Here is a 21016-nt window from a genome sequence, read left to right as displayed (position 1 = left end):
ACTTCTCCCACTGAAATAGAGTAGCTATTAAACTAATTGCATAGGCTAGAAAATAAAACTGTAAAATGGAAAACTACTGAAGCTGGTAAAATACAGTCATATATACAGAATGTAATGGACTACCAGGTATCAATTGCTTCTTCCATGACTTTACAACCTAATTAAAAGCATATCATAAATAAGTGGTTCGCAGAATCCCTTTAACTGGTGGTTTGCAACTGTTTCCAAAACCCTTATATCATAATTCAAAACAGTTTTAAAAATAAGCTCGTTTATTACTCTTTTTCGAAGGTATTGCCCAAATTGGGCGAGTGTAGTTTTCATTGGTCAGTCCTGTCAGTGAAAGAATGGGGATATAACGATTACTTGAGAACAGTGTGTTGACTGAACAATATTGTCCGTGTAGGTAGTAATTGTGAGGACTGTGTGTTTGTGAGTATTTAGTAAACTAAACAAACATGATATATTTAAGAAGAATGAGAATGGCTCAACCCCTCTTATGAAATGTGAAAATCTATAACAGGAAAATTGATCAAACCTGAGTGATCAAATTTCTAGACTGATGTAGCCTGTGATGACCAAGGCAAAACGAAATCACTGAAATAAATAAGGATTGGAAATGAGTAAAACTGCTATTTTAAAAAATCGGAAAGTCATGTTACAGTTGCAAATACTAGGGCAGAGAACATGGATAGCTTATCAGGCCCCACCTTGCCTCTTTTTGCGTTGGACGCAAATATACCTTTTTATTCAAAGGAAAACATGCTTGCTTGTGTTTAGTCTTTTGCCTTGACCTTAAGCAAGACACTCAGACGGTAAAGCGTCTACCCGCAATGCGGGAGACCCTGGTTCGATCCCAGGGTCGGGAAGATCCCCTGGAGAAGGAGATGGCAACCCACTCCAGTACTCTTGCCTAGAAAATTCCATGGATGGAGGAGCCTGGTGGGCTACAGTCCATGGGGTCGCAAAGAGTTGGACACAACTGAGCGACTTCACTAAGCAAGACACAGTTATGGACATTTGACGGGACCTGCTTACACTTAACAACACTTGTCCTTAGTTATAGACAGCCGTATGTTATTCACTTAGAGGTGTAACCGTTAGATTTGCTAAGCATATCTGAGAGAGTGACAGTGTTAGGTGTGTTTATAGTGAAATGTATGAATAATTGATGAAACGTTTTGAGGCAGAATGAAAGCTTCTAAAGGACAGTGTAATGCCATAGCAGTACTGCTTTGTTGGAGCGGCTGGAGTGTGCAGCCTGGCTCTCGCCCCATCACAGTGTGCTCTTGCTGTAAATTTGTTAACCTCCTTGTGCCTCAGTTCTTCACTTGTAAAGTGGAATAGCAATCGCCTATTTCACAGGGTTGCTGCAAGGGTTACATGAGTTAATATCGGTAAAGTGCCAGGCACACAACTGACATTCAGTACATTTTAGCTGTTATCATAAACAGTTAATTCACACTAATTTGCAATTAAATACCATGGTTTTTTCCTTACTGAATGAAAGGTTCTTTAAATTTAATAGTGCTTTACCATTTTCAAAAGTTTCACACACATGTGAATACCGTGTTTTAATTTTATGTAACTAGTATTACATAATATAAAAATTTAATTTATGTAACTATTTTCCTATTACTGTAATAGTACATATTTAACTTTGAATTAGAAGAGAATCAAGGACATAAAAGTTACCTCATAAAACCACTTTTTAAAAAATCTTAGGTATAAACACAACATTATAAATCAAACTATACTTCAATAACTTTTTTTTAAAGTGGTAAAGAAACTGGGTAGAGAAAAAAATCTTAGGTATTTAAAAGTTAAAAATAAAACTCTTTATTCTCTGACCCCACCAGCCATATCAATAATTTTGGGCATGTATCTTTGTTATATTAATATATACAATTTACAGTCATTTTCGATGTCTCATATTCCACCACTAACATTTTCTGCCAGCATCAGTCACTCTGTGTATTTAATATTCTGATTGTTAGAGTCATATCATGAATAAACGGGTTAAAATTATTTCTTAATTAAAAGTATCCCTATACTTGATTTCGACAAAATCAATTGGTTGTAATAAGTTATGTAAAATGAAAAATTGAACTTTGTAAGACACAGCACAAATTGCATTAATGATTGATGGGTAATGAGTGAAATGAAAAATTATTAGGCAAGGAGGAGAAAGTGTTTACCCTGCTACCAAATATTCAGTGAATGGATTATAGCTGAGATCTTGCCTTTAATGTTTCTTATGGTAATTGTCAGGAAGAGGTATGAAGGATCATGGGACCTTAATAATATGCCTTGCCATTTTAATTGCCAAGAGAAGCAAGATAATCTTAATTGCCAGGAGATGCATTACTCATTAAAGTGTCATTCTACATTCATTCTGAAATAATTACTTTGAGTATTTATAAGAGCTGAGATATAAATTTAGTTCCAAATTCAAGAGCATACCCACAGCAGACTTTGTTAGAGTGATCTGTGGTTAGGAAAGGTTAACAATCATAAAATTTGAAATGTTTCTTTAATTTGCCACAAGTTCGTTTTTTATTGGATTGATTATTGAACTTTAACACAGTTTATAATATTTTAAAGCTTAGCATGTTTTATAAATTGGTATAACGCTAAGTTGAGCTCCTAAATTGCTTTCAGATTTCTTGATGTTTGTTTGTTTTGGCATTTATTGCCTTTTGGGGAAAATCTTCAGTAAATAGTGATGTCAGTATTATATAAATTACATGATCTGTTAACACTCCATTCAGTTCAGTTCAGTTGCTCAGTCGTGTCTAACTCTTTGTGACCCCATGGACTGCAGCACGCCAGGCCTCCCTATTCCATCACCAACTCCCGGAGTTCACTCAAAATCATTTCCATTGAGTCGGTGATGTCATCCAACCATCTCATCCTCTGTCATCCCCTTCTCCTCCTGCCTTCAATCTTTCCCAGCATCAGGGTCTTTTTCAATGAGTCAGTTCTTCACATCAGGTGGCCAAAGTATCAACTTATAAATGTCATGTTCAGTGGACTCTTAAAATTCTAGATTACATCTAAAAATTTTCTGGTTAAAATAAAATCACCTAAAACGACATGTACTTGAGAAGAGTTTAAACAATTATTTATCTCTCTAGAATTTGAGGTGCAGAAATTTGCATTCTCATATTCCTCATTTCATTGCACACCATCAGCAGCTGTTTTACTTTCTAGCCCTTTTTTCCCTGGTGTCTTCTTCTGTGCCTACCTGCATAGGTATCCATTCTATATTGGATAGTGTACCTTTGATGTTAGGTAATTTTATAAAATACATTTAGTGTGTGTATGTGTTTTAAATTTATGTATTTTGTGCTAAAGATATTCAACTTCTTATGTTTTCATTAAACATTATTTTAAGGCCTAGACACATGATTATGTTTATATTCTCCTAGCTCACTGCTTCTTGATATTATGTACATTCCATAGTATTTATTACATTTTACTTATGCAGTTCTCTTATGATGACCACCCAAAACTGTCTCCAGTCCATCTCCATACACAGTACCCCACTGATTGTCCTTGTTCATGTCCGCTAGTAGGCCTGTGTCAGAATTTCTCCACCATATATAATGAAGAATCAGACATACACATACTTAATTTTGTTAAGTATTCCAGGATTGCTTTCTAGATTATTTGTCTCTGTTTACAATTCTACTTGCCCTTATGCTTATCCAGTAAACTTACCTTTCAGATTTTTGCTTTTTCTGATTAGTGGGTGGGGGTGTTTCATTTGATTAATAAGTCTGAGTACCTTTTCCCCACACATTTTTGCTAGTTAGGCTCCTGCTTTTGTGATTCATATGTTCATCTCATTTGCCAAATTGAATTTCTAACTTGCTTTCAGATTTCTGGAGTATTCAAGTGTTTTCTTTATTTTTGTTTCAGCATTTATCACAATTTGGGTACCACTGTGACTTTTGAGCACTTAAAAAATGCAACCAGTGGAATCGAAGAACAAACATTTTTATTCCATATAATTTTTATCAATTTAAGTAGCCACATTTATCTTCTGGAGATAACTTGTAGATAATCTTCTGGTGGTTTTTGCTATTCCAGATATCATCTCCATCTCTTTTACCTGCTGAATAACCTTGTTGAACAGAAATGCCTGATATTTAAATCCATCCATTTTCTTCCTATATTTGTGCTTTGTGTGTGTACATGTGTGTTAGTCGCTCACTCATGTCTAGCTCTTTGCGACCCCATGGACTGTAGCCCATCAGGCTCCTCTGTCCATGGAATTCTCCAGGCAAGAATACTAAAGTAGGTTGCCATGCCCTCTTCCAGGGGATCTTCCCAACTCAGGGATCAAACCTGGGTCTCTGGCAAGGCAGGTAGATTCTTTACCATCTGAGCCACTGGGGAAGTTCATATCTGTGCTTTAGAGTCATTTAAAAGGTATCCTTTACCCCTAAATCATAGAAATAATCTCCTTTATTTTCTTCTTTTAGACTTACAGATTTATCTTATACCTTTAGGTCTTTAACCCACATAGAGCTCCTATTTAGATAGGTTGTAATAAGGAAAGCCTCCAACTTTGTTTTTTCAAGTAAGTTTTTTCACAGTATTGTGTGGAAAGTAGTCTGTCATTCTACCTTCACTTTTGTGGTATAGAAGCAGACGACTGATTACAACTAGCTGACTTGATCAGTTCTTTTTCTAATAGTTTATTGTGTCATATTTTTTTTTCTGTAGGTGATTGTGTTATCTGCAAATAATGGCAGTTTTTCCTCTTAATTTGCTGTCTTTGCTCTCTCCTTTTCTTGTCTTGTACAATGGGCCTAGGCCTTGAATGCTGTTATTTAATGACAGGCTTGCCTTTTCTCAGTGTTAGAAGAACTAAATCTGTATTAGCATTCTCCAGAGAAAAAGAACCAGTAGCAGATTTGTCATAAGAAGTTGGCTTATGTGATTATGGAAACTAGAAATTCCAAAGTCTGCAGAATCAATGTCCCAAAGGCTAGAAGTTGCTGTACAACCAGAAAAAGCCAGTGTCCCAGTCTGAAAGTGTTCCAGTTTGAAGGCTGTCAGACAGAATTCTCTCTTACTCAGAGGAGGGTTAGCATTTTGTTCTAACCAGGTCTTCAACTAATTGGATGAAGCCCACCCATATTAGGGAAGGCAGTCTAGTCAGTGTGCTGATTTAAATGTTACTCTTATCCAAAAATATCCTCACAGAAACACCTAAAATAATGTTTGACCAAATATCTAGGCACCCTATGGCCCAAAGTGTGAAACATGAAACAAAACATGAAATGATTAAGCCAAACAGAAATGTAGATTGATTAAGCATAAGGTCATGAAGAGTGAAATAGTCAGGATTAATGGAATCAAGGTAGCATGCCCTACAGAAAGAAATTCAGAATTGGTTTTTTGTGATGCTGAGCTCTCAGAGTTCATCTATAGGCCTGATTTGGCTCTGCTGCTGCTGCTAAGTCGCTTCAGTCGTGTCCAACTCTGTGCGACCCCAGAGACGACAGCCCACCAGGCTCCCCCGTCCCTGGGATTCTCCAGGCAAGAACACTGGAGTGGGTTGCCATTTCCTTCTCCACTGATTTGGCTCATCAGGCCACAATTGTTGAGTCTTGGTTACAGAAATGATCCCTCACCATTCTTAACTGTTGAGGCTTAGCTGGTTGCCGCATACTTAGAAATAGCATTTGTTTATTTTCTTAATGAGTTAGGGACCTTACACAGTCACATATTTTGAAACTGATTTTAAGAGAATGAAGAGAATTAAAAATTAATGCACTTTCCTTTTTTAAAACCTCCTCCATAGTCTTTTAAAACAATGAAGTCTCCATTGAAGTACACTGCTATTATTCTGCCATCTAATCAGATATCTTTTTCTTTGTCTCCTCTGATTATCTGACATAAAAGTTTTAGAGGTATATAGCCTTGCTAGTTCTTGAATAACCAATTTGCAAATTCTCAATATTAGGGGTCTTGATTTAGGACATAATTCAGCATCAGCCTGGTATTTATACATCCTTTCAGGATTGTGTCAGTCTATGAGCTTGGCATGGTGAATATCTTAATAAGTAAATTTTAAGCCTGTGTCTTTGTTGTAAATTATATTAAAAAAGCAAATCGTTTAGCCAAGTGAATCTATTTGGCCCCTCTGTGTGGTTACTTTGCTAAAATAAGTTTAGATAGCATGTTGAGAGGGCTTTGTTGAAATAGGCTTTACATATTAACAGCTTTGAACATTCTTAGTTCAAGAAATTTACCTTAGTACAAAAGCAAATTGTTTTGATTGTTGAAAATGTAATATGAGGAAACAAAATTGCTCATGTTAAAGTGCTCTAGAGTTTAGATAAAAATCAAAAGCATCCTTTTTAAAGAATTCAGGTACGATAAAGAGAATTTAGATCACCAAATATTCACACTCCTAAATCAGTGGCAAATTAGATAACACACAGGGCTGGAGATGTGAATATTATATAATGAAGATAATAAAGGAGTTGAATGTGATGTGCCTTGGGTGCATGTTAGTAGCTAATTCCAGTATGAATGGTCGGCAATCATTTGCTGGTTAAGATGCATGTGTTCAGCTAAATGGAAGTCTTGGGTGTTCTCTCATACACCCCATTATTTGTAATTGAACACCTGATTTCTATCATGCAACAAATTAACATCTGCACTGGATCTGTCTTTTATGCATATGGATACACTGATTAGAATTTTGCAGATAGTCAGATACTTGAAAACAAAAAGACAACGTTGTGAAACACTTCCAGCCATAATTTTTGATTACATATTGAGAATCGTTTAATTATCTTACTCCATTTAATTAGCCCTTCTATTTAGGTCAATTGCTTTTTTTATTAACATGACATGTTAGCAATTTGTTAATTGGCATGAAATAACATGAGACTTTAGGTGTATTTCATATGAGAAATACATGTACTTAAGGAAGCCAGGGGAAATGCGAAGAGGTAAACGTGTGCGTTAGCCCCCTTGGAGCATGTGCCAATGTCAGCATCATGCCACCAAACCTGTATTCATCCTTCTTTGGATTTCTGTCCTATTTTTAGGCAGAATGAATTTACATGAGCAGTTTATAAAACTATGAGACTGTGGATATACATTTGAAATAGGAGGCGCTTTTCTGAAATCAAGAGAATGATGAAAAGTGAGGAGACAGAGTTACACACGTATATAAATACATGCTAATAACTGAGAGGGAGATAGGCAGAAAGATACATGCATGTAAGAAAATTATTAAGATTTAATATCAATCCTTTAAGCCAGCACACCCCAGCCTCTTTGGCACCAGGGACCGGTTTTCATGGAAGACAGTTATTCCTCAGGCCAGGGTCAGGGGAGTGGTTTCAGGATGATACAAGCACATTCCAGTTATAGTGTGTTTTATTATTATTGTATCAGCTCCACCTCAGATTATCAGTCATTAGATTCCGGAGGTTGGGGACCCCTGCTTTAAGCCACAAGTAACTTTAACCTATCAGCAGTATCCTTTTCATGGCATTGACCAAGGCCTCTTTATTGGTTTCATATGTGCCCACTGAAGTAAAAAAAAATACCATCCTGTTGATTTGTAAATGAATTATAGTGCTACAAATTTCTATGGAGTGTCTGTAAAGATACTATCAATTATAGGCTGCATTTTCTTCCAAAGAATTTCTCCAGGATGTGCTATGCATAGCCGTGTTGGGGAGGCAGGTTGGTTAGCCAGAGCCCCTTTAACCACCTAGCATTATATTCAATCATTTAAATACATGTATTTTCTTTTTAAACCTTAAGTGAATACTTATTGCCTTCCGTCACCAGTTCGAGGAGCTATATGATGATGAGAATGGAGAGCAGAGAATAATGCTGGTATTTCTGTTATTTCTCTACTTTCTACTTGATTCTAATTAGGTTTTTGTGGTTACTTCCTGCCAGCATAGAATTTAAGAACTAAGAGATTTGGGGATTACTTGACCAATATTAGCATTTTATAAATGAAACACTGAAAGCATGAGTGGTAAGCCTTTTTAAAGTGCATGTGGGTATTCATTCCATTAACCCATGTACTGAGTATATCCTAGGAAAAGCATTAGGTTGGGCCTTCTGGAAATATAAAGATAAATTCAGGTAATGCCCTCCCTGGTGACTTGGACAATAAAGAATCTACCTGCAATGCAGGAGACCTGGATTTGATCCGTGGGTTGGGAAGATGCCCTGGATGAGGGCATGGCAACCTATTCCAGTATTCTTGTCTGGAGAATCCCTGTGGATCGAGGAGCCTGGTGGGCTACAGTCCATGGGGTGTAAAGAGAGTCGGACATGACTGAGCAACTTAACACACACAGCACAATTCCCTCCCAGTGAAGAACTGTTTTCCTTTCCTATTAGTAACATTTTTATCCACTTGGGGGCACTGTGATCCAATTTAAGAGGAAAAGGGGAAAATGTTATTTTGTTAGGTTTATTTCAGTTAGAAAATGTGTTCCTAGTGCTACTGTAAGGAAACCGTAACCCATTATATACTTTTAGGTAAAGAACCTTTTTGAATCTACAACTGGAGGTGGCTGCAGTTTTTGTTCAAGTTTCAGAATAGGTGTGGATTAACCGGTGGTTAATGCGTGTTGTCTGTATGAGAACCGTCAGCCTCACCTGAGAACTTGTAGAAACAGATTTTCAGGCCAACTGCACTAAGTCAGAAACTTGGAGCATGGGGCCCAGCTGTGTGTGTTGTCACAAGCTCTCTATGCTGATTTTGTTGCTTGCTAATAACATTCAAGGAGCACTGAATTAGAGTAAGTGATTTTTTGTATACTTTAAAATTTTCTGTTAAAAATTGTTATGTTGAAAATTAACTTATCAGATATGTTTGAAATGTTGTGCAAATGTGTTTCTTAGGAAAGTTTTCTCTCCTATAACAATAAATAATTCTAAAGAATTAAATTTATTTTTCATTCGTGATTATACAGCTGGATCCATATGAATCAGAACAGTTAGTAGATTAGCCACTTTCATCCGCCCCAAAAAAAGAAATCAATTTTAATCAATCATTTTATATTATGTAGATAAATAGGGCAATTAATGGGATTTCTCAAATTTAACTCCTAGGTCATTTGACATGACCTAGATTTTAACATAAAACTGCTAATAGTATTTCTTTACATCTTTATAGCGTCTTTGTCTTTATTGTAAGAGCTATTATATCTCTTGGGTTTGGTTGGGTCATTTGATCCTCAACCGTTTCAGGCAATCAAGAAGCCAGTCATTAGCTCCGTTTATAGTTAGGAAGAACTGAGGCTCGAGACCAGTTTCAGAATTCTTATCTAAATGTTATATTAGTGTAGGGACACTATGCTAATTCTGTTTGTAAAAAGCTAATTTTGTTCCTCTGTCTCAGAGAGTTAGTGAAAACTGCCTGGAGAGAACACCTCTGCCCTTAAAAGAACAACTCCAGCCCTCCAGTGGTTTAGGAAGGAAGGAGAACCTTCTGGAGATACGGTGACTGGACTGTGAGGTCAGAACCAAGTTTTCCCCTCCTGAAGGGATTCTGTTACATCTTCTCTCCATGCTGCGCTAGACCTCGGACGTGCCCTGCCTGCATCTCATTCTCTTTCTCTTCTATAATAGGCTTTTCTTCCTAATTTCTCTTTGGTCAGCTAGAGTAGGGCAGAGCTTCTGCCCTGCAAATAAGAAAGTAATCACAGAAAATACAAGAAAGTACCCATAAAGCTTGCTATGATTCTGTGGATTCTGACCTGTTTATCTGCTGTCCTGGGATACCAGGGGATCTCTCCAGAAAGCTGGCTTGAGTTAGATGGCATCTCATCATGGTCTCTGGCTCATCTGCCCTTAGTCTTTTCTCCAAATCAAAGTAATATATGTAAAATACAAAGCCTGCCGTTCATACCCAGTTCAGCAACTCGGACAGAATGGACTTCACCCCGTGTACAAGGACTGGCCTTGAGATTACTCTTTGGGGCTCAAGACCACCTTCTCCATGAAAGGTTAAACCTTGAGTGAAGAGAAGCGTTCCATGTATATAGAAGCAGGGGCCTGTTCTCTCACAATTCACTACAACTCTGAAGTGAATCTTGTAACAAAGTCAGAAAGTATATTCAGTGAGTGTTGCTAATTGAAACTTAAAGGTGGTGCTTAATATATAGTTTCTATAGTACTGAAAGAATCAGAAGTTGGTTATAAACTGTGTGTTTCCTGTAGTTTGTAGCAATAACTCTACCTACCTAATAGGATCATTAATGAGTATTAAAGTAATATATGTAAAATGCAAAGCATGGTGACTGGAATTCAGTAAATCCCCTAAAATAAAATATAACCTGCTATAAACAAAGCAATCATGAAATGCAATGGGAGTAGTTACTTGATTCAAAGGATCTCAGTGGAGGATGTGGGCTACGACAGGATATGTTCTGATGTACTATTATAATCTGTTATCTTACTTTTTTCTGGTTTTGGTTTTGACTTTTTTTAATTTCAGGTTGATTGAAAAGGTTAACCTGAATGCTAGCAAAATTAACTTATTTAAACATTTTAAAATTTCAGACTTTATTAAATCACCTTAATGTTTACTCCTTGGAAGGAAAGTTATGACCAACCTAGATAGCATATTCAAAAGCAGAGACATTACTTTGCCAACAAAGGTCCGTCTAGTCAAGGCTATGGTTTTCCCTGTGGTCACGTATGGATGTGAGAGTTGGACTGTGAAGAAAGCTGAGCGCTGAAGAATTGATGCTTTTGAACTGTGGTGTTGGAGAAGACTCTTGAGAGTCCCTTGGACTGCAAGGAGATCCAACCAGTCCATTCTGAAGGAGATCAACCCTGGGATTTCTTTGGAGGGAATGATGCTAAAGCTGAAACTCCAGTACTTTGGCCACCTCATGCGAAGAGTTGACTCATTGGAAAAGACTCTGATGCTGGGAGGGACTAGCGGCAGGAGGAGAAGGGGACAACAGAGGATGAGATGGCTGGATGGCATCACTGACTCGATGGACGTGAGTCTGAGTGAACTCTGGGAGTTGGTGATGGACTGGGAGGCCTGGCGTGCTGCGATTCATGGGGTCGCAAAGAGACACGACTGAGCGACTGATCTGATCTGATCTGAATGTTTACTAGAATTCTGTATTTCTCTTTAGAGTTTCATAAATACATTTAAATTTTATTTGATGATCAAGGATCATGTATTTACCGTGGTCATCTATCTGAGACTCTCTGAGTTATAGGAACTCCCATGGTAGTTCATGTTCACTTTTCATTGTATTTTCTACCTTTTGTTAATGTTTATGGTGAACATATCTTCTGTCCTAAAATGCACAAAAATATTAAATTAGTTATTCCTAAGGAGAATCACGGAGAAGGCAATGGCACCCTACTCCAATACTCTTGCCTGGAAAATCCCATGGACGGAGGAGCCTGGTAGGCTGCAGACCATGGGGTTGCAAAGAGTAGGACATGATTGAGCGACTTCACTTTCACTTTTCACTTGCATGCATTGGAGAAGGAAATGGCAACCCATTCCAGTGTTCTTGCCTGGAGAATCCCAGGGACGGGGGAGCCTGGTGGGCTGCCGTCTATGGGGTCGCACAGAGTCGGACACGACTGAAGCGACTTAGCAGCAGCAGCAGCAGCAGCAGCAAGGAGTACCAACTCCAGCTTATGTCTTCAGTCTGTGCAGTGAGGGGCTATTTTTTGTCTGTTTCCTCTAATTACAGAGAGAGAGGGAGAGAAAAGGGCTTCTCATAAATCAAAAATTATTTGGATTCTAATCATTTATAGTTAGAGTAATTTATGTTAGCATCCCACTAAAAAGCAGATATATATATGCCTGTAACTGAATCATATCCCACATCCAGAGATGTAATTATGATACAGACCTTCAAACAAGATTCTCATTTCTTTTACTAGGAAAAAAAATAGCCTGCCTTCTTAATTGAAAATGAACAGCTCTTAAATTCTTCTGCTTTAGGTGGTGCCATCATACAGAGAATAGAGGAAAAAGCTATTTAGAGATCATGGTCTTTTGTGTAGTGATTTTTCTTTTACACTCCATTTCATTATGATTGTGGTTATGTATTAAGAAAAAACCCAGAGATACCTTTAGAATGGTTTCAATTCTTTAAAATAATTTTGACATTCTACAAATTCATTTATCAATTCTAGTCTTTATTCCATAGCTGTATGGCTCAATGGGAGAGAACCTCTGCTTATATTCATTTAAAATTAGATGTTTGTATACTTTGTAAATAAATAGTAAAAGGGTTATATAATCTCTTTTCTCCATCTGTGTTTCTCTCTCCCACATCTACTTTTGCCTGTGGACGAATAGCTGTCAAAATAAGATGGGAATATCGAATTACTTGAACTAATGTATGTTTGTGTTATTGTGCGGGGAAAAGTACTGATTTCCTGTACTGACACGTGCAAGAAAGAAAAGGACCAGATTTTGTCCCAGTGTTGCAGTTTAGAGGGAAGTAACTTCACAAAGTACCTTTGGAAATGATGTTCAAGTTGTCATTTGACAAAAATAGTAATATAGTTCTCCAGTAGATGGCGCAAGCATCCCCCAGAAAAGAACTATTTTTATCTGTTGAATAGAAAACTTGATAATAAAGGTAGTGTTATTTAAGTAATATTAAGTAATCTTCAAGACATTTTTTTAATTGTAAGAAAATTTTAGAAAGTGAAGTGGTAGTTCATTTTGGACATATCAAACTTGTCAAGACATTTTATCAAATTAACATAGAAAAACTTTAATGTTTAACACTATATGAATATCAAAGATGTCACTAAGGTCAATTTGAACCAAAAATATCTGAGACTTTCTTTTTTTTAATTTATTTATTTTAATTGGAGGCTAATTACAATATTGTATTGGTTTTGCCATACAACAACATGAATCCGCCACGGTTGTATACATGTTCCCCTGAGACTTTCAATTCTGAATATGTTTTGTAAATGTCAGAGGTGTGTTTTGGTTTTTTTTCTCCTACTGACTATCTCGATTCATTTCTCTTTGTATCCTGCATTCACAGGCAAAAACATTGCCTATGAATAAGCAAGTATAGAAATAAATAGAATTATTAGGCTTTAAGTTAAAGGAGAAGGAAAACCATTTTACAAGAGTAGCCCAATGAATCCCAACCTGATTGTACATGGCTCTCTTATTACTGTTGCCTTTCTTTTGTTATTCATGCTCCTCCACATAGATGCAAGTGTGAAACTGAACATCAAAGTGTACTTTTTCACGTTAGTCCAGGGTTTTTTAGTAGGTGGATAAGTGGCAATTTCTTAACAACCTAAGGAATTAAGTAGCTGGGACACATAATACATGTACTCTATAGAAATATTGCTTTTATCTCACAAATAAGAGCTAGGCGTTTTGTCGTAACTTGTGTGATATCATAGTTATCCTTCATTGTAGGAAAATGTATACTTAAATTTTTGTGCCACTCTATAAGTTTTTTTCTTAAAGTGGAAAAAACTGAAAAATTCATAGCCACTTTCCCAAAGCTTTCCAAAGAGTCTTTTAAAAAGTTAAATTGAAATATTTTCCAGTTTATACTACTCCTATAATAAGATGATGCCTTGATTTCCACTGTGCTTTGTAATTTCAAAAGCCCCTTTGCATACATCATTTAACTAGGTATTTGTAATGACACCACCTGTTTTCATCAGGGCAAATATTGCATTTCTGTTTTACAGGTGAAAAAATTGTGAAGGGCACACCAAACGCGTAACAGTTAAAAGTTAAGGAGACTTAAGAGACTCATTCATTTTCCCACTCACGCCGTCTTTCTCTGGTGTCCTTCTGTCTCATTATTTTAATTCTTTCATCTCTATTTTATAAAAGCTCTTATTCTGTACCCGTATTATTTCCTTCCATGCAAGGAATATCCATAACAGTAAAACTCCTGGCTTCTCTCTACCCCCCTTTTTTTGATACATCTAATTAACTAGTTTGAGAGCAGAGCCTGGGCGTGCATAGTTCAGCTCTTTCCATTTGGATCTGTCGGGGGCAGGATCTCCACGTGGACACATTAGGCCTGACCAGCACTGCCTGTGACAGAGTGGGGAAAGTATGTCTGATATAATACCGAACCTCATAAGGGAGCCCACTCTTACAGAAATAAGCCAGATTCTTCAGTATTTATCAGTGAGAAGGTGCTCTTTTAGCCTTTTCTTAACAGCTTTTTTTGTCTTTAGCCAGTTTGTTCAAAACTCAGGCAGAGGAAAGAGCTACTGAATTACTGAGCCTTCTCAAGACCCCACCCATGTTTATGTATCAGAAAGTTAAAATCTGTGTATATTAGTGGTAGTTAGAAATCTGGTGATATTTTCAGATCTTTGGACAGAATATATTTTATTGAGTTTGACTAAAAGGTTCCTGTGATACTGTGGCCTAGAAGCCATTTTCAGCCGGAAGCCCTAGGAGTCCCTTTCAGGAATGATGGGCTTTTTGGACAAGCTGGGACTCTTGCACCTTTGTGCCTGCTTCTCCAGCAGCCACTCCACTTTCCTTTATGTTCTGAGCTCCTATGTTAAGTTAAATATCAGGATGAAATCCTGCTGCTAAAACGCTGAATACTCTTGATTAAATAAATATAAAACCACCCACTTCCTGGAAGATCCAAAGTCTACCTAAGACTTTTTCTTTTACCTCAGTATATATTATATAAATTTTTGCTGGAGATTTACTTTCTTTATTAGGTTCTTATCATCATTCCTAATGGCAAGACTAAAAGTAGCTGTTTAGTCATTTCAAAACCGTTAATGAAATATCTGCGGTATAAAGTCATGGTGCTATGACAGGGTGGTGAGTAGTAACGGATGTGGTCCTTACCCCCACGGAGCTTCCTGTGTTGTGCTGGAAATAGACTTTCGTCCACGGTGCCGTATGCTGTGGCAGAGCCGTGGAAGGAATGTCTCCATCTCACCTAATCCATCTAAGAAGGCATCTGACCTCATTAGGGACGTCAGGGAGAGCTTCTCCGAGAAAGTGATAGTTGAACTCTGAGGAATGAGAAGAAATTGGAAACCTGAGAGGGAAGAATGAAATGAATTTAAATTGCTGGAAATCGATGACATTGTAAGATGTGTGGGACTGATGGGGTAAGACAACCAACACACAGACAAGCAGAGCAGCAGTGACAAGTCAGAGTATTAGTACAAAGGAGTAGGTGGTGTCCCCAGAAAAGCCAAGAAGAATATGAGAGGATCTCAGCACAGGAATGTTCCAGATGTGAGAGATCATGGAAATGTCTGCACCCACCTAATCAGACCAGAATTCAAGAGCAGAGTATCAGAGAAAGATGAGCGAGAACAAGAGCAAAGCTGGATCTTCAGCTTAGAGTATTGGGTGACATCAGCACGACCATGTAAGCTCCAGGGAACAGGGCAGGGACAGGATGCTGAGGCCAAAGTACAAGGTTGAGCTGTCAGGACAGTGAAGGGATCTCACTGCTCAGTCCAAGTCTTGACCCAGAACTCACCTTGATGGCAGGTGAGACTGGTCACAAAACACAGAAGTGAAGCTCAAAGTGATACAGTTTAGGTAGAACAAGGCTGTTGGGGTATGTGAGTGTCAGGAGGCATTCAAATACCTTTGCAAATAGCTGACGTGAAGAAAAGTTACTTTAAAAATGGATATACACAGTATGTCTTCTAAATTTTTAGAGCCCTCCAAAAATGTCCTCATTAACTAAGACTGGAGAATAATGTTATAGAAGCAGAGACCTTTCAGGAATCAAATAGAACGTGGTGATTATGACCCAAATTTTACAGAAAACTTTTTGTTTCCAAATACAAATGTTTATAGATTCTAAGTAAGACAATATTAGAAATGAAGAGGATATTTGTAATCATGATTAGGATATTGGACTTCCCTGGTGGCTCAGACAGTAAAGCATCTGCCTGCAATACGGGAGACCCGGGTTCGATCCTGGGTCAGGAAGATCCCCTGGAGAAGGAAATGTTAACCCACTCCAGTACTCTTGCCTGGAAAATTCCATGGACTGAGGAGCCTTGTAGGCTACAGTCCATGGGGTCGCAAAGAGTTGGACACAATTGAGCCCTGATTAGGATATTAGTTAATTCCAAACAGAGTGCAAAAACTGAGTTATAAGATTGTAGTGTTTAAAGACGCTAGTCATCTCGTCTAATTTCCCAAAGTGTGCACTGGAGAACATGACTCCTCCATGGTCTTCTATGAGAGAGTAATTTTGGAGACACTAGTTACACTGTTCTCCCTAGCCTGTCCCCACTCTTCAGCATCCCATCTCCCAGGTCTGTAACAGCCTTTTACTAGTCCTCACACACAGAGCAGTTAGCTTTGCTTAACTCAGTATTTCTCACATTTATTTGCTCGCCAAATCCATTCTTGTCTCCATGTACTACTTTCTATCCAGATGTCCCAAAACTCACACAGTGGACAATACTGAATCCCATATTATCTTCTCAATCATTTTTTTTTTCAGAGCGTGTATGGTTTATAAAAATTGTCATTTTTATGTTTGTATCTCATTGAATTTATGCTGAATATGAAGTAGGTAGAACAGATATATCTACTTACAAGAGAGGATACTGAGAGCTACAATATCCATGTTAACTCAGGGTTACCCGTGTTGCATGTAATGTTTAAAAGTGTTAAAGCATTTTGTATTGCTTTAGGAGTATTTTCGGAGAAGGCAATGGCACCCCACTCCAGTACTCTTGCCTGGAAAATACCATGGACTGAGGAGCCTGGTAGGCTGCAGTCCATGGGGTCGCTAAGAGTCGGACACGACTGAGCGACTTCACTTTCACTTTTCACTTTCATGCACTGGAGAAGGAAATGGCAACCCACTCCAGTGTTCTTGCCTGGAGAATCCCAGGGATGGGGAAGCCTGGTGGGCTGCCGTCTATGGGGTCGCACAGACTCGGACACGACTGAAGCGACTTAGCAGCAGCAGCAGGAGTATTTTGCCCCCAATGGAAAAGTATTTCCCCTAGTAAATAAGATGTAGTATGATACATGCATAAAAGCCTTTGCTAAAACTTTTTGTTTCATTATTACCAAACCATTTACATTTTCAGGGAGAGGAAAGTTGAATGGATTGTGTCACAAAAATATCTAAGAGTGCATAAGTAATTTATTTCATTTTCATCATTAAGTGCACCAGAAGTATTTTGCTAACTGGTGCAGAGTATCGTTCCCTTTGGAATGTGTTATAGCGTGACCCCTAGAGAGTCACATCCTCACAGCCTGTATCCCTCCTCCAAGGGGATGGAGGCATAGGCTTGACTCTAAGCAAGTTTGCCTGATAGGAATAGATTACTCAGTACATTCTTGTAACATTCGTTTTCCTCTTACTCTCTTCTGAGACATTTTATAATCAGCTTGGTAAGTTCACTAGTTTTCTTCAGCTTTTAACAAGGCAGTCAAGTTTCCACACATACAGAAAAGCATTGTAATTTGAAATACATTTAAATGGAGGAAAAGCATGAAACTATGCCTACAAAATATGCCCTCTGTAGTAGAGTATATTAGAATAAGAGCCTAACATATTTGTATAACTTTTTAAATTTCAGAATTGATGAGATAACCATTAAACCATCTGTATTGGGGCACTTTTTCTGCTAATTGAGATGTAAAAGAGTATTGATGGTCAGTTATCAAAAAAACAGGAAACACTGTCTCTATAAGAAAAGATTTCTCTGCACAGCTAGAATGATTTAGCTTGTACTTAGCTATTTAAAACTACTTTTTGTAGAACTGCTTGGGTAAATTTCCCCAGATCATTTTTGTTTCTAGGTGACAGTGCATTATCATTTATTTTAGAGCACCTCCTTTCAGAGTGGTCACTTGTAGATCTTGATGTCTTGTCTAAGGGCGGGATATGATTATAAGGTCTTCTCATCTTGGAAGTTTGCCTGTGTTCATTTTCCAGTTTGTACAGTGTTGGTGTAGATGGTAAAGAATCCTCCTGAGATGCAGGATACCCAGGTTCGATCCCTGAGTTGGGAAGATCCCTGGAGAAGGGAATGGCTACCCACTCCAGTATTCTTGCCTGGAGAATTCCATGGACAGAGGAGCCTGGTTGTCCTACAGTCCATGGAGTCGCAAAGAGTCAGACAGAAATGAGTGACTAACCATAAGCCAGTTTTTAAAGGATAGCTTTTATATCTTAGACTGTTAGACTTAATCTGATAATGCTGATATGAGCTCAGATTTAACTGAAATTAACAGGAGATGAGACTCCTCAGGGAGAAAGAGAGGCAGTTTTTATGTTACTGATTCTACAAAACGTGATACAGAAAATGAACTGCATTTTACTCCTCTGCTATTACAAGTTTCCTGTTTACATAGCACACACATTTTAACTTCTTACTTAATAATAGGTTTTTTTTTTATTTATCATTTATCATTTCCTTCAAAATGTTCTATGGTTTTGTTTGATGACGATCCTTCCCTGGCCTCCTCACCTTTTTCTCCTTCCCAGAAGACAAGAAGTTTTATAAAAGCCAACTGGCAAGTATATACTTCTAGGTATCTTAATGCCCAGGTCACGCTGTTGTTTTGAATCAGTTTCTTTTTCTCATGCTTAGCTGAAAACAAAACCAAAAAAAAAAAAAAAAAAAAAGACTTAATCTTGTGGGGTTAAATAAAGGAAAGAATGTAGTGAAAGAAGGAAGATTCCTTTTATTCTGGAGCAGAGTGGGAGCTGCAAGCAAAGACCGTGTGGGGAATGACTGAAAGTGCCTGAGGGCGTTTGGTCCCTATTGGTTTCACATCAGATGCAGTGGTGCCCATGGATAGCCTGTATTGTTGTCAGTTAAATGGGATCATGAGTGTCTGAAAGGTGTTTGAGAATGAACCGAAAATCATTTTCACAAGTGGATGATTACTTCTGCCACATGTTAACCGAACTCTATCAGAATGGCCCAGATTTTTGAGCCTGCATTAATTGCTCTTTCAACCTTGACTGAGGTTTCTCTTTAAGAAAGGCCTTTCCAGGACTAAACTACTCTATATATTGATTTTTTTTTCTTTCTGTATTTTTCCTTGAAAAATGAAGGCTCATAGAAGAATAGGCTTTATCATTCCACATGTAGATTGATTGTTCCATTTCTTTGAATAAAAAGCTAGAGTCATAAGTGATCTGCCCAAAGTAACAGTCTTTTTTTTCCTTAAGTGCCAAATAATTCCCAGATTCTGTATACAATTATGTTTCTCAAATATTCATTAGTGATGATTTTTCATCATAAAGTAAAATTCTGAACTCCCACAGCATGGACTCAGTGCAAATAAATCGTCATATTCACCTTTCTTTTAGAACTGTCTGCCACTGCTCTAATTGAAACTAAACTACAATATTTAGTAATACATCTGGAGAATTTGCATGTTAAAGTGTTCTTTGAACAACTTTCTGGTTAGAAAGGTTTTATAAAGTGATTTTAAAATGTTTGGATAAATGAATTCTTGATTTCATTTTCCAGTATTTTCTTTTAATATTCCATTTTCTTTTTCAAATATGGCATGGTTAGAGAATATTGGCTATTTCTTTACTAGAATAATATAGAGTATATTGTAATTCAGACATATTGTGTTATGTAGATAAGTTAAATCTAAATTTTTAAAAGTAATCAACAAATGAGCACTTGAAATTTCATTGACTTTTCCGATTTTATATATATATATATATATTAGCAGATGATATATAGCATTTGTAGAAAGTGGCTTAATTTATTAGTAAAACTAGTTTCAGAGGTTTTCTGGCTTAAAGGAAGGCAAGTCATACAGTGTTATATGGAAATCTGTTTTATTAAATACTCACAGGGGTACTGTGTGAAAAAACAAGCATTTAAAATAATTTATTTTTATAGGCATTGCAATGTGAACATGTGATAAAATATGAATATCTATTTGAAAATTCAGCAGAAATAAACTTCTTAATTATGTGGATTTTTGTTTTGCTTGAAGATGATTTTTACCAAACTTCATTTTACTCAACAAATATGTTGAGATCATTTTATTAGTAATACATGCTGTTAAGAGTAATACATGCTGTTAAGATCAAAATATCTCTACAGAAAAGTTTTTATTCCTGTTATCAGAGAGTATTCTGATGGATCTCATTAAGACTCTGCTTTTCTTTATTCACAAATGAAAACTTTAAGGAACAACTGTGGTTTGTGTCCCAGCTGGCTTCTTAAGTTAACAGATAATGCTTTTAAGGATCACGTTGAGACCATGGAGGTTGTATGATTTTTAATGTTAAATATTGAGATTCTCATATATAACTGTGCTGTAATGGATGGAAAATGATGACCAGTTTGCCTTGTTGATAATAACTATATTGACTTAAAGGTTTGACTATACCAAAACTCTTTTTATTTTCTTTTTTCTTGACATTTTTCCCTAACAACATGGTTATCATGGTACATAATCTTCATGTCCATACCATATTTTAAGTACACAAGTAACAGACTTGAGGTTCATTGTCTCTTAGCTTTGATATTTGAGGGTAGAGCATGACCTAGGAATAGTTAGAAATACAAAAAAAAAAAATCATAGGTGAATGAAGCATTGATACACATTTAGTTCATTTTGTGCCTTATTTCCTAGCTGATTCCTATGTTTCTTGGAAGCAAATAGAATTCTTCATTAGAAATAGTCCTAGAAGAGGAATTAATACTTTAAGATTATTGCTGTATGTACACTGATTTATAAAACCAAATGTTTCAAGGCTTTATTCTTATATGTTAAATCCGAGCTTTGTGTCAGTGCTGCTCATTTCTTTGTAAACAGAGAAGATTTTAAAGTTGAGCAGGCAATTTTTTTGTTCAAAGGGAACAGCTTCTTAATACCTTACTTAAGTTGGGTTTATTGATGAAAGCAAACACTTTACAATAGTATCTGAGCAGTTATTTTTTTTAATTTTATTTTTAAACTTTACAATATTGTATTAGTTTTGCCAAATATTGAAATGAATCCACCACAGGTATACCTGTGTTCCCC

At 37.0% G+C, this 21016-nt stretch overlaps 1 protein-coding gene and 1 long non-coding RNA gene across 14 annotated transcripts in view; one reads left to right on the top strand and one right to left on the bottom strand.

Annotated features, from left to right (window-relative positions):
• The window catches only part of CADPS2 (calcium dependent secretion activator 2), a 584066-nt gene that overhangs the window by 345304 nt on the left and 217746 nt on the right, over positions 1-21016 (top strand). The window lies entirely within an intron of this gene.
• Positions 14746-21016, bottom strand: part of LOC129659448 (uncharacterized) — a 42036-nt gene continuing 35765 nt past the window's right edge. For both annotated transcript variants that reach the window (XR_008718079.1, XR_008718080.1), the window contains 2 exons: positions 18481-18603; positions 14746-15030 (listed from right to left, as the gene is read on the bottom strand). This is a non-coding gene — a long non-coding RNA (uncharacterized LOC129659448). The remainder of the gene's footprint in view (positions 15031-18480; positions 18604-21016) is intronic.

Source organism: Bubalus kerabau, chromosome 8, assembly GCF_029407905.1.
Source record: "Bubalus kerabau isolate K-KA32 ecotype Philippines breed swamp buffalo chromosome 8, PCC_UOA_SB_1v2, whole genome shotgun sequence".
Classification (NCBI taxonomy): domain Eukaryota; kingdom Metazoa; phylum Chordata; class Mammalia; order Artiodactyla; family Bovidae; genus Bubalus; species Bubalus kerabau.
This window is presented reverse-complemented; position numbering and strand designations above follow the sequence as displayed.